This window comes from Trachurus japonicus, chromosome 8 (assembly GCF_045865225.1).
Source record: "Trachurus japonicus isolate A0001 chromosome 8, Traja_1.0".
Taxonomy (NCBI): domain Eukaryota; kingdom Metazoa; phylum Chordata; class Actinopteri; order Carangiformes; family Carangidae; genus Trachurus; species Trachurus japonicus.
In genome coordinates this window covers 26,350,012-26,364,905 of record NC_140914.1, presented here as the reverse complement: position 1 = coordinate 26,364,905, position 14,894 = coordinate 26,350,012, and positions in this window count along the sequence as shown.

Sequence of the window (14,894 nt, the reverse complement as noted above, 5' to 3'; positions counted from 1 at the left end):
GGTCTTTAACGATGGTGGTCTCCTGGTGATCCGGCTGGTTCTCTGCCTGGCGTCCTCTCCTGCTTCACTGCCGCTGCCTAAATAAAAAGGTTATACCTGCGCATGCCACCAGCTGCGGCTTGTTGCGGTGATTAGTCTGCTGGCTGTGTGACGTTCAAGGTCAGCTTGTAAAACAAGAAACACCCAATTCAAAGTAATCTCAAATAACAAACTCTATAAAATATATAAAACAACATAACTACTGCAAAATAACACAACATGCAATATAACAAAACACCAAAACTTAACATGCTCTATAAACTTAAATCACAGCAAGAAAACAAAGAATCAAAACATACAACACTAAAACTGACCCCGTCACAGACACATCGGAATTAATTTATTCACGGCCACATTAAGTGAAATTATTAACTTTACCGATTATCCATCTGATTATCTGTCCTGCTGCGAGCGGACAACTTCTATTAGTTGTGACTGACTGTACCTATATAAAAGTAAAATATAGGCTATAGTCTAATAAGCTCCTGACGCTCAGCTCAACGGGTGAGGAGGCGGAGACAACTCTCGGCGGAGACGCTCAGAGAGAAAGTCAGCAGCAGCGGATCAGCTGATCTCTCCCTCCGTACAAACGCTCCGTTCTGATCCAGCTCCACTGGACTTTCAAAGTAAAGGTGCCGCCAGCTGTAAATGAGTTAAAATAGTGAAACAGCGGCGCTTTTATAGCCGGTTTTATGATTAAACTCTGAACAAAACCTGGTCGGGACCAGGTTATGAGCTAAGCATAAGTTACCATGGTGATCTAGCCTCGTTAAAAGACAGCCACCTTCGCAGGACAGGAGAGGCTGGCTTTACACTCAACATACCTCGCTAACCCACTAAACTGGCTTCGCAGTACAGGCCTCTGGTGACGCTTTGGACGCTCAGTGTCGCCGGGCTCTCATTGAAAATGAATTGACTTCCGGCGTTTTTGACGCTTTGGAAGCTTTTGGTGTGAACGCACAGTTAGTGTAAACGAAACGTTTTCTGAAAACGGACTGGTGTGCTCGCAGTGTTTTTTATAAACGGAGAGGGGGAAATGTCCGTTTACTAAATAGCCAGGCACGTGTAAACGCAGTCTAGGCTTGCATGTGACTTGTGATTAGTGGCAGATATACAACAGCTGTGCACCTACTCACAGAAGGCTTTATTAGCCACTCCTCTTGGCATTTCACACATGACTTGACAAAGGCCTTGTACTGGCAGCGTTTCTCTTTCCTTCCTAACATATTCCATCGCCAGTACCTCTAAAAGAACTACGGTGTGCGTTTGTTTCTCATCTCAACATAATGATCTAATATTGAAATACAAAACAGTATGGTGTAATAAATATATCAATTAAAATATCCCAATTACAGTGAACAAACAGAAAACATGCAGAAAAGTGACTTGAAACAAACCAAAATCAAGTTTTGCAAGAAAAAACCACAAATTCCTGCAACACTCAACTTTTTAAAAATATAATGAAAGATTAAGAATCATGAACATTCAACACCTTTGCACAGAAAAACCACACAAACTTCACATGTGAAAGATTTTGCACATGGGAATCATGTGGTTTTGGCCCAATTTTATGTGTATCACATGTAAACCCATTTTCCAACTGTGGTACAGTAACATGTTTTACACATGTGCTCTATATGGTAACACGTGATCACAGAGAGCACAGTGACATTTCATGGTACCTAGCTTGTCTTTGTTTAGCATTTAGAAAATATTGACATATTTCATCCAAATGGGTTACATTTTTCCAACTAATATTTATTGAAATTCAAACAGTCAACAAACAAAACAGTTAAAGCAGATATCATCGGCACGGCCGTTTCGGCTAATGCTGTGTTCAAGGCAGGCTTTTGAAACCGTAAGTTACAGCTTCAAGTCACAACTACGACTTGGTAGCGTTCCAAGTAACCCGTAGCTCGTGTTTTTACCGTCCTGTTGTCTGTGAAAGTTCCCTATAACGGCCACTCGTAACTTCCGACCCGTGAACTCGTACCAGATCGAACTGGTATGACTTCACAGGAAGGAAAAACACAAAGTACGAGTTTCCTTGAACGCACCATGAGTTAGCAGCCCCCGCCCTTGTCAGGCATCAATTGGTCCTCGTGCTACGTCACCACATTCACGCGCATCCCTTGGCTGCACACACAGCCCTTCATGCCGTTCTCTCCCCTCATTGGATAACACTTGTATCCCACAAGGAAAATTTTCTCCTCGGGTTACAGCAGAGCAGAGTGACGGAGAGACTCGTGTTTAGGCTGAAATACTTCATGTAAGTGATTGCTGACGGAAAATAGGACTATTTAGGACTTATATTAACAAAAACATTCCACTGATATCTGCTTTAAATAAAGGGGTTCTGCTGAAGTACTCTTCCCTCTGAATCTCACAATTGTGGTGGAAATGGGAGGCACCACAATCTGAGCTGTCAAGGGCAGCCAATGTGCCTCCTCCATATAAATGAGGATGTCACTCAAGGATGACTTGGTAATTTCCGTCACCAAGTGGGTTACCCCCCATCACTCCCATAGCCTCCAGAACTTCCTCCTCATTTGTCTGCACAGTTGTGAAGTTTGTAGACTGGAGGCGCAGTCCATATGAGGAGTCTCCCCTCTTCAAATGGGAGATAGTTTCTCCCTTTTGTAAGGCATATCTTTGCTCAAACTTGTCCTTAAACACACAAGACATTACCTAAAATCCACCATTCAGTTCTGGGAAATATCAATATTCATTGCTTACCTGTTGAAGCTTTATTTCTTTCATTGGCACCTGCTCAGTGCCCACCACCAGCTTCTTCAGTGGTGAGAGATGCACAAAAGAGCAAATCATGAGAAGTACAACTGATCAACTAGCATAAAAGCACATCCATAGCACCAATGATTCTTTGAAAAATTACCCACATCAACAACCTTCACCGATCAGTCAGTTATTTTGTTTTATAATGTTTGCACAAGTTAAAGGAACTTGAGGCAGGATTTGTGAAGAAATACACATGTGTTTTTAAGTTTTTTTAATGCTAATGGGTGATGAAGCGATCAAAACCAAGAAAAATGAGACCACTCGCGTATCTCTCCATTGCCTTGAACAGGCTGTGTGCTGCATAATGCGCTGCAACCCTGGCCGAGTTTCTCGCACTGTCCTGCGGATATGACGTCAAATGACGCTGCATGCGCGTCCTCGACGGCTTTGGCTTGCCACCGCTTGCAACCAGCAGCGGTCGGAGGATGTCTCAGTCCCTACAGGATTTCACTGGCTTTTTTTTGTGATTGTTGCGGCCTAAAATGCCTGATTTCGCTGCCACATAAAAAAAAAAAAATTGTAGTGCATGTTGCGATGTTGTAAGCGCTTTTGTTGCGATTAAATTGCGGGAAACAGCAAAAATTGCAACAAAAAAATTGCAGTTTTGTTCTGAATAATTAAAAATCTAAGAAATATTGAAAATTTTAAAGTGAGGTCCCGTTGTACCAGCAATTTTCCACTTGTTAAGAAAGGCACAGGACAATTACAGAGAGTTGAAAATTGTTTTACTTATACTGAAATGACTTTTTTAAAATGGCGGTAAAACAACTGTTTTAAAATGCCAATAAAACAGTCCAGTCTTTGAATAAAATAGGGAGAGTGGCTACTCAAGTCCAGGGCCAGGGCCTTAAGATGGGGGAAGGGGATCCTGGCCGCCGGCTGCTCTGCTCCAGCCCTGCGGTGGGGTACTGGATTCTCCCTCGGCGAGTGCTGTGGGGGACACTGGCTCGGGCATTCAACCAGGACAGCTCACACACTCAACACGTTCGACTCGCGTTCCTTTACTTATCACTGATATCAAGTTTCTTGCTGTCAGCCCAGCTACGCCGCTCCTCCGTGTACTCATTTTCTTTGGAGCACCGCTCCGTCCGGACTCGCTCTCTCCGCGGTGGACCTCGCGGAAAACGCAGATTGCTCCAAATTGCGGAAAAGTTGTGGTGATTGGACAAAATTGCAAGATCGCACAAATTCACGGGGATTGGTTGAATTTGCCTTGTAGCTAATAGTGCGTAACATCTACGTGTCTGTAAATATACGTTCCACCCAAGCCACTACAAGAGGAGATGATACAACGCTGATTAAGCCGTTCGGCTCCTCTAATGCCTCGCAGTATTTGTTGTTTTTGTATTTGGTGTAGTTGGTGACATTCCCGTGCTGGCTCACAGGAAACGACAGAAACGACGCGTTTTACTCGGTTTTACCTGACAACGAGAAGGGAGGAGGGAGGAGCGCTGCTAGAAGCAACACGGCTATGAATGTAATTGTTAGCAGCCTGGTGTTAGCCACATCGTTAGCCTAACGAGCAGTAAGTTAGAAGGTGTGTAGCCTGTGTTGCTGTGTGTAATGCAGTGTTGTTTTCGTTAACGATGACGAAATATTTTCGTTGACGCCCCTTTTTTTCATGACGATAACGAGACGGTGACGAGATAAACATGGCTCTCTGATGACGAAAACATGACGAGACGTGTGTGAGTTTTCGTTGACGAGACGAGAACAGACGTGAATGTTAGTGGCAGGGCTGTGATCGCCTCTAAATTCCATCTTATGGATTGTCATTACTCTAAGCTTCACACGATTTAGCAACGGCTCCGTCAACAACAGAACAACGCTGCTGAGACGAGCCGCGGTGCGCCGCTGCCCTGTGCTTGTGATCAGAGCGGCAGAGAGCAGCAGGCAGTGATCAGCTGCTCCGGCGGCGCTGACTCGTGGGTGGTCAGACGTTCAAAATGCATGACATTTCTGCTTATTGTGTGTATAACCTGTCAATTAAAAATCAACAAGTATCTGCAACGCTGCTGCTGCATCCCATCCTTGTGTGGTCACGTCCACCACCTGACATGGAGCGCACATTCTGCTCAACACACCTGCCGTCACTCGACCAGAAGATATGGACGTATTTTGAAATCCAGCAGAGAAAAAACTGAATGCACTAGGCCAGGGGTTTTCAAAGTGTGAGAGAGTGAGCCCCCCTTAATGAAAGATAAACAGCTGTGCCCCCCCCCCAAAAAAAAAAAAAAAGAGAGAAGAGAATTAGTTACTATGACCAAAACAATATTTGATTCATTAAACATAAATTGGTCTTTCCTGTAGGATTTGTTTGATTTACAAGCTTGTTTCTCAGCATATATTAATTATCATGACAACATAAAGCACTGACGAATAAACCTAAACATTGATACAGAACTCTGTAACACACTCACCACACAGGCAGCTTCATGCTCTCCTTGTGTGATCATCTAGGAAGCAGACAGTCTGAGGTTGAAGTTTATATCAATGAAATGAACAGGTGACACTGTGACAGGTCTCTGTACTCTTGACCACATGTCAGCTGTTCAGCCTCTCAGCTCCGCCGCCACGTGCATCTTTTTTTTTTTTTTTTTAGGAGCGGTATATTGCGGCTTTATGCGGGAGGACACGTGGTGCTACAGCTGATCCAATGTATTTATCTGAGCTTGGTCACTGTGAGAGGCACTGGGTCGCTTTGAGCTGCGTTCATATGAAGTTATACCTGACGCTGTGCAGCACCTGACGCTCCTCTTTTTCTAACCAGAATAGTTCCACAGCCGACGTGGTGCTACATTCAGCCGAGGCCAGCTGAGCTCCGCTCTCCCTGCAACAGTCTCTCTGATCACTTGCATTGAGACCTTGGGCGTCAGTGCACAACGCGAAAGGGCCCTGACCAAGCGTCAGTTTATGACGCGTCGGGGGTGAGACTGTGTGTTGCTCCCTGACACATCAGTCGAGCATAATCGCAGTCTGTGTGTTACAAGATCGTGTTTTATCATATCGCAGTATAATAATATATATAATATATTGCAAACTATAGGCTAGTGCAAAAACATTAATCATTTAGCCCTATGTGCAAGTAACATGATGTAACTCATCTTTTGTTTGAATGTTTTCAGTTTTTCTTTTTTTCTTTTTCTCATGTCACGCCTCCCCTCAAACTCTCTGGCGCCCCCCAAGGGAGGCGCGCCTCACACTTTGAAAACCCCTGCACTAGGCTACTGTTACCACTTTATCTGTGTGTAGGCTAATGCATAACCCTTAGACCAGAGGTCTTCAACAGGGGGTCCGCGACCCCTAGGGGGTCCGCGGAGGTACTGCAGGGGGGTCGTGAAAGTTTTGGTTGAGGGAAAAAAAATATGAAAAAAGATATGGAAGTTATGAAAAAAAGATCCATTGTGAATATAGGGAGGTTCATAAAAGTCCTTTGTTTTCCTATAATATAGGTGTCAGGCGAGACTTTGTATTGTATCTAATAGGAAACACGGCGCACCGTCTCTCTCACTCTCTCTCGCTCACCCCCCCCCTCTAAAATCAGCCCGATGGCGGGCGCACGCACGCGCACACACACACCACTGTCACTGGTGCTGTGACACTCGGTCCCTGAACCGTCGGCTACACCGATGGGACTTTATGTTTTCATTCTCCACACACTCGTTAATTCATAGCACACACGGTTACACCCCGCCTTTCCGAAGCCCCGCCTTTCCGACAATAGACTTCCATTCATCGTAATAGCGGGGTTTTCTATTTTTTCTAAAGACCCCGCTATTCCGAAAAGGCTATTGGGGGAAACCCCCAGTGCGCATTGATCCTTTTTTCCTTTTTGGGGTCAAACGGATCATGTGCATAATTAACTGCAAAACAAGCAAATACTTCATATTAATGACATATATTGTCATTCTGCTTCTAGCCTGTCTAGCCTCTACCTGGTCTTTTTACTAAACTTAACCAACTCCTTTCTTCATTGCCTAAGCCTAACCAAAGCATCTCCCTCAGTCAGCTGTCAGCACGAGCGGCGGCTGCAGCAGCCTCGCGCCCCTGTGAGCTCAAGCCGGGTCCAGCCGCGCTCGAGCGGCGCAGGGGGGGAGAAAAAAAGTGTTATTCCTTTTACTGTGTGGGAGATCTCCAACAACGGAGTCGGGGAGAAAGCAAGGGGGACAGATCTGCCCAGTCCCTGAGCAGCGCACGTTTCACAGACAAGCCGCAACACAGAGTGTAAACAACGTCACGCAGTTCAGCACCTTGGACATTGGACAGCTGTGGGGGGGGACTGTGTCGGAACAGCGGTGTTTCGAAGTGGGGGTATTTCGGAACAGCGGGGTGTCGAAATGGAGGGGTGTCGGAATGGAGAGCTGTCCCCAGCACACACTCATACGACGGTGACATTAACGCGCACCGCCACGTCTGATCATAGCACAGCAACAATGAAGCAGCGTCAGGCCGTCACTGAAAACACTCCGTGGAACCGAGACATGACACGGCGCGGGCCCGGTGTAAATGTTCTCAGAATCAGCTCCGGTGACCGCGGCGCTGACGACTGGGGGTGAGTCGCAAGTCTTGGTAGAGCACGGCCGCTGCAGCGACCCTCCGACAGTCCCATCGCTGCGTGTCAATCCCCCTCTCACTTTCTCTCCGCGTCCCCGTCTCTCTCCAGCTGCCCTTTCAAAATAAAGGCATAAAAAGCCAGAGGAAAAAAACAAAGTAGGGGAAACACTGCTTTGTTTTCTCTGTCTTTTTATGGTTTGGTCGTGTATCTTTCATTGGTGCAGTAGCAGCGTTCAGGTACCACGAGCGTAGTTGTGACCTGCTGTGATCATAGATGGCATGGCATATATTTTTTATGTAAGTCGCTTTGAAATATAGGAGTCCCATGACCAGCCAAACTCCTAAAAAAAAGCGTGATTTATAGTCCAGAATATGGTACTTTTGGCATATGGCACCAGGGCCGTTGCTAGGAATTCTGGGCCCCCTGAAAGTATACTAAAGTGGCCCCCTACCCCCTGACTTTTCCACTTTTTTTTCATAGACTACATAGCCTATGTATTATCATTTTTTATTTAGCCTACTTTGTTTTGATGCTAATGCGGCATTACTACGAGTATCAGTCAGGGTCTTATGCAGAATAATTCAGTCATACAAAGATTAGACTCCATGGGGTTTTTGTGGGCCCTACTGGGCACTGGGCCCCTAGAATTATCATCACCTTTCTCCCCTATACAACGGCCCTGTATGGCACTACAGGACCAGTTAAAAAAAAACACAATTTTATACAATATATATTAGAGTTGAGCCGGATACTCGTATGGATAAAGCACTTTTGCCGAGTACGAGTATTAAACGAGTAATACGAGTCAATATCTGTGCTCGGAAAAAAATAAAAAAGATTGAATGAAAATCCTCATTGGGTAGCTGACTGTGTCAGCGTTCTGTGATAGGCTACAGCCCCTCCCCTACACACATGCAGGTGTGTTGCTGTGTCCCGCTCTGATCACTCACACACAGAACAGCTGACAGCTGTCTGTCTCTCCCTCAGTCACTCAGGTCTTTTCCCTTAACGTTTAGGCTTTCTTCAGCTTCAGGTTTGTTATTACTTCAGTTACTTACTTATGAACCAGTAGAGTTCTGGTAAACGTGGGTTCGTTCAGACGTGGTGCCGACTCGCGTTGCGTCTCTCCCTGTCGGAGATTTTTTTTCTTTTTTTTTACACACGCGCTCTCCCTCCCTCCGCCGTTCGTCGGAGTTATTATTATTTTTTAAACCGTCAGCTGGCGCTAACCAGCTCACGCACTGAGTGTCTGACACTTTCTTGCTGTATTTCTTTTAAACAAAATAGTGGTATAAATAATAGGCCTATTACAAATTAAGCTACACACACTCTCTCTCTCCCTCTCTCTCTCCCCCCTCCCCTCTCTCTCTCATGATCAGTGATACAGAATAATGAGTGATACACAGAGAGTAGCTGACTCTGTCTCTCTCTTACACACACACACACACACACACACACACACGGTGTAGAAATAAAATTTTAAAAAAGAACAAAAAAAATCACACTGATCATTAAAAAAAAAAATTAAAGTAAAAAAAAAGTTATGTTGAGTATGAAAACTCTTGTTCATTACATTTTACTTATTGCAACCACATGTGTTGTATTCATTATTGCAAAACTTGTGTAAATGAATATTTTGTTTGCTATCATGATCAAAACCGTTGATCTGAAGCTCGATGCTGTCCTGTAAACAGTTTTCTAATCAGCATTAAATATAATAATTTCTGATCAATCCATATCAATTGCATGCTTAAAATAACATACCGGTTAAAGCCTCGCCCATTTCAAGACAACCCGACCCACTTCTGGGTTAAACCCCGCCCACTTCCGGTTTAGGCCCCGCCCACTCCGAGTACAGATACAGATACAGATAATTCATATGGTTAACAGATACAGATACAGATAATGCTGTACTCGCTCATCCCTAATATATATAAGTAGGGGGTCCCCACACCATCTCTCCATCAGTTTGGGGGTCCTTGGCCTGGAAAACGTTGAAGACCCCTGCCTTAGGCCATAAGCCATTGGGTGGAAACATGTGTAAAACCATTCCTTTATTGAATTAATTTGTTAAAAGACTTTTTTACTAAAACTGACTAAAACTAGACGAAAACCTTGTTGAGTTTTCGTCGACTATAACTAGACTAAAACTATCACATATAGAAATGACTAAAATTGACTAAAACTAATAAGTATTTTCGTCAAAAAGACTAAGACTAAATCTAAAATGCCTGCCAAAAACAACACTGGTGTAATGGTGCCTTACAGGCAGGCTTTTGAACTAGTTATGGGATCGGCAGTTCTTTTGACTGTACTGAATCACTAGAATCAATTCCTTTAAAATGAGTCGTTAAAAAAATTTGTTTACCGAATCACCCCCCCCTGTAAGGGACAGTGCAAAAAGGAAAAAAAAAAGGGGGATGTGCGTAGTACAGTGCAGACATTCGCGGGAGAAGCAGCAAATATTACTACACGGTGAACGCGAGTCCTCTGTGCACAGTACATTCACTTTACATGATGCTACACAGATATGCTAAGTTTAGCAGTACGTGAATCAAGTCCTTTGCTCTGTGCATGCAAGTCCTTTGCTCTGTGCATGCAGTACACCAGGCAGTGAGTGACACAGCGCCACATTCAGCACAGTACGTGAACCTGAATCATGTCTGCAGCAGCAGTTCTCTGGTGCAGGTTCGCGAATCACCAGTGAGTGAGTGAGTAACAGCTTCCCCAGCGGCAGTTCTCTGTGTGTGCAGTAGGTTTGCGAATCATGAGTGAGTGGCAGCGCAAACACGTCCTCAGCACCAAACACGTCCTCAGCAGCAGTTTTCTGTGTGCGCAGTAGGTTCGTGAGTGAGTGGCAGCGTGAACGTGAATGGGCGGCCTCAGCCCCCAGTACATGCAGTGAACGACGGGCACAGAGAGTGAACTGGAGCCCTCAGCCCCCAGTACAGTGAACCACGCGCGAGGCGAGTGAACTGGAGCCCTCAGCCCCGACTGTCAGTGAACGCATCACTGAACATGCACCGTTCCCTCGCAATGAGAGTCTCTGCCACCAGATTCACAGGTCATTCAGTGATTCACAGACCACACAGCAGTTCCACTGTCGGCCTGCACGCTCGCTGTTGAGCTCAACTACTGAACTGAGAAAGGAACGAATCAGGTCAGGAAGTGATTCTAGTCAGTACGTTCACTTAAATAATTCGTTCCTTCGAACGAATCACTCGTGAACGACACAACACTATTTTGAACCCGTAAGTCACGACTTCAAGTCACCAGTTACGAGTTTGTAGCGTTCCAGGCAAGTTAAGAGTTACAACTGGGAGCTGGGAGTTGATCGATCTAGTACACATATGTCAAAGTACTTGAAATATTGCTTTATTCATTTAATTTACAGGACATGTGATCTTTCTTTGAAGGAAGTTTGTTTTTGTCTGTGAGCCTGTTGAAAAATGTTTTCACTTGAAATTACTGACAGAGCGATACAAAAATATTGGATTATTCATTTAATCGTTAAATAAAATACGGTACACTGTGTTAGGTTTTGGTTCAATAGGTTATGTGCAATCATTTTAATATGTTTTAATAAACATTGAACCAGTCCGGCCCTCGGCTTGTAGCAAATTTGGTTTTTTGGCCCTCTGATGTATTTGACTTTGACATCCCTGATCTAGTACGAGTCAATGGTTACTCGGTTACGTGCACCATCTATACCAAAATGTTATGTTATGCTTAATATTTTACAGAAATGCACAATGTTCTACACAAATTGTGTTCTCACTATTTTTATTTAGCTTTTGTGTGGTTTATGATAATTTGAAAGTACTGCAAAATGTCATAAAAATCAATACTGGACTATGATGGTTCAACTGCACTAATTGTGCTGGCACACAAACATAGCACTCTCATTGTTGTGATGCTATATATTATAAAACAGTAGTGTGTGATTGGTACTGTTGAAATTACCACAAACAAGTGTGTAGACTTGGCTGTCCCTAACGTTTGCGTTCATGGCCCGGTCATCCATAAATGTGCAGCCTGCAAGACGGCCCTGCCTCACAGTTCCAACACTATGGATCTTTTCCTTCTCCAGGAGTACTTGCAGGTCCACACTACAGAACCAGTTGTCACAAACCAGTTACCTTAAATCACAAAATATGAAACATGTAATGTTTTTAGCTTTAAAATATAAGCAAAAGTTGTAAACTTCTCAGGGTAGGTTCATGCTATGTAAGTCAATGGGACTCCATTACGTTGAAATGCACCAGGTATTTTCCATATTTGCATACTGTTCACATATGGCAACAAATATGTTTTAGGATATTACAAAAACAATTACATCAAAACTGAATTAAATGTTTAAAAAGTTTAAAGTTTACTTACCCCAGATAGTGATTTTGATTTTTTATTTGATGAAAACTTTCCAAAATTCTGAATAAAAAAAACAGTCCTTGGGAGCCCCACACAATTGTTTACATGTCAAATGTCCATGAGCAAAAGGGACTGGCAAACAGGATATCCTGGTCATGTGACCTCATAAATTGTATGTCCTTCAAAGTAAAAGCCCCCTTTTCACGATAACTGTAAAAACAAAAATGTTCATAACTTTTTAGAAAAATTGAGATAAACTAGGCTAATTGTTGCCATATGGCAACACTGCAATAGAGGGTTAGTTAAAGGGAGACACTGGAGATCTAGGGGAGCATACATCAGTCCGACTTCCCAAAAGTCCGACGGCTCATTTCTCCGACTACCCATTCTACAGTGGTTAGGGTTGGGGTTGGGGTTATGGTTATGGGTTTTGGGTTAAAGTTAAGGTGCACGGGCCTAAAGTATTGAAGAAAAAAGAGGAGAAGAGGAGGAGAGGAAAGAGAAGGAAAGAAGGAGAAGTAAAAAGAAGTGGTAAGGCTCAAAGACAATTAATAGAGGGGAGGGGGGAAGAGAGAGGGAATGAGGGGTAGTTTTAAAATTGTTGGCGGTGCCAACAAGGGGGGATAGAGGAGGGAGGGGAAGAAAAGGGGAGGAGTAGGAGTTGGGGTTGGGAGGGTAGTTTTAAAATTGTTGGTGGTGCCAACAAGGGGGGAGAGGAGGGAGGGGTGGATGGGTTTGATTACAGTTTTTCTCGATTGCTAAGACACATTTCTCGAAAGCTTCTCTCATTTTCTCTAAACTGTGAACACAAACCCCAATTTTCAAGCTACATTCACAAAACCTCAGATTCTTCTTGCAAAACCAAACTTTCACCTCAAAACAGTTCAATCTGTGCCCAAAACTGAACTTTGTTGCCAAATCGTGCCCCGAGTCAATCAAAATTAAAAACACTACTGAGCAGCCACTAAACACTACATAGAAAAATAGAAAACACAATGCTCAGCACATGAAGCTGTAGAAATAAATGTTTATCGTTCACTGTAGGCTAAATGCATGTTGCAAAACAAAAAACCTGTGCATTTACGTAACACTTTTCTCCTTCCCTTTCTTTCACCCTCCTCCTTACCTCTCCACATCCATTTCATCCCCTTTTCCTTCCTTCTTTTTTTCTGCCCAGTTCATCCCTCCCTCCCTCCCTCCCTCCCTCATCCTTTCTTTCTTCACCCTGTCACCTCTCATCTTCTCCTCTTGCAAAACAAAAAACCTGTGCATTTAGCACTTGTACATAGTAAAAAAAAAAAAAAGGAGTACAAAAAACAGAAATCTTGTGCATTTACACATAGCACTTGTACAGTACAAAGACAAACAGAAATCTTGTGCATTTAGCACTTGTATACAGTAAGCCTACGTAAAAATAAAGTACAAAAATATAGAAATGAGAAGTGCACAACTCAGCCACAGCGTAATTTCTCTGTACTGGGTCAGGCCACAGGACTTCATCCTGAACTAGCTACAGTATATGTGCCCTCACATCATTGGACATAAGTGTTATCAATTTTGAGTTGTTGTGTTCAACCGGTGAAACTTGTGCTTTACTTGTGTTTGACTTTTGCCACCTGTGCTCAGCATTTTGCAACACAGGTGCATCACAATGAAAATGTGTTGGTAAGATGTGTCTAAACAGGTGAAAAGTGCTGATGGTTTTGCCAAAAGAGTGACTGATTCAATCAGTGGGTTCAGGCAACTGAGAATTTGGTTCAGACAACAGGGTTTAGTGTTTTAGCAATTGAGAAAAACTGTAAGATGGATGGGGGGGGGGGGGGGAGACAGGGGAGGGAAAAAAATAAAATAATAGAATTAAATTAAATTAAGAAAGAAAATTGTGAGGAAGGAAAAGAGGGGGAACTGGGAATCGAACTCTGGTCTACTGGTTGGTAGAGCGGAGGGGTAACCAGTATGTCACGGGAGGATATAAGAAAAGTAGAAGAGGATGAGTGGATGGAAGTTATTGAGAAATAAAAGTTATAAAGATAATTAGGGAGGTAAGGGGGTAGACTGATGGGAACAGTGGGGGGAGAGGAGAGAGAGTGTAGGTGGTTAGAGGGTTAGATAGAAGGAAAAAATTATAAAATAAAAAAATTAGGGGAACTGGGGATTGAAACCTGGTCTATTGGGTGATAGAGCAAGTGTTCAACCAGTTGGCCATGGGCAGATATTGGGATAGTTGTAGGGGATGAGTGTTTTGTATCTGTTGGAAAAAGTAAAAGATAAAAAAGGAGATGAATATGGAAAAAAGGGAGGGGGGGGAAGGAGGATGATATAAATGGAAAAGGAATAGGGAGGGAGGGAGTGGGGTTGGGAGGGAGAAAGAAAAAGAAAAAGAAAAAAAAAGGGGGGGAGGGGAAGGAAGGGGAGGGACTGGGAATCGAACCCTGGTCTGCTGAGTGGCAGAGCAGAAGGTTAACCAGTTGGCTATTGGGGAGTGTAGGGATGGATGGTAGAATTGTAAGTGTAGGAAAACGTAAAAGTAGAAAAAAAGAAAGGGGGGGGGGAGGGTTTTTTTTTAAGAGGTGTCTATTAATTGTTGTTAAACCCATTGGGGGTGGTAGTGTTGAGTTTGTTGATCCAAATCTTTTCTGCACGTTTCCGTTGTCCTATTGTCCAGGTGTCACTTTGTTCTAAACCAGATATGATGAGGTTGGATATGGGATGTGTTTGAAAGTGTTGGACTAGTGGGGTGGTGAGTTTGCCTTGTGTTATGTTGTAAATGTGCTGGGATAGTCGGGTGTGGATGGAATGTTTAGTTTCACCTAAATAGTGTTTATTGCAGACGGTGCATGTGATAATGTAGACTGCGTTTGTGGTGGAGATGGAGAGTTGTCCGAAAGTGGGGGATGATGTATTTGTGTGTGGATTATGGATGAATTTTCTGGTTTTGTAATGGTTACTGTATTGAAGGTGGGGTATGGGTCTATGATCTGTATATTTGGATGTGATGAGAGATGATTGGAGATTTTTATGTTTCCGGAAAGCTGAGATCATTTTATAGTTATGAAATGCTGGGTGTTGAGTTTGTAGCAGGAGGAAGTTATTTTTAATGATACGGTGAAGGCCCTTGGTGCGGTTTGAGAAGGTG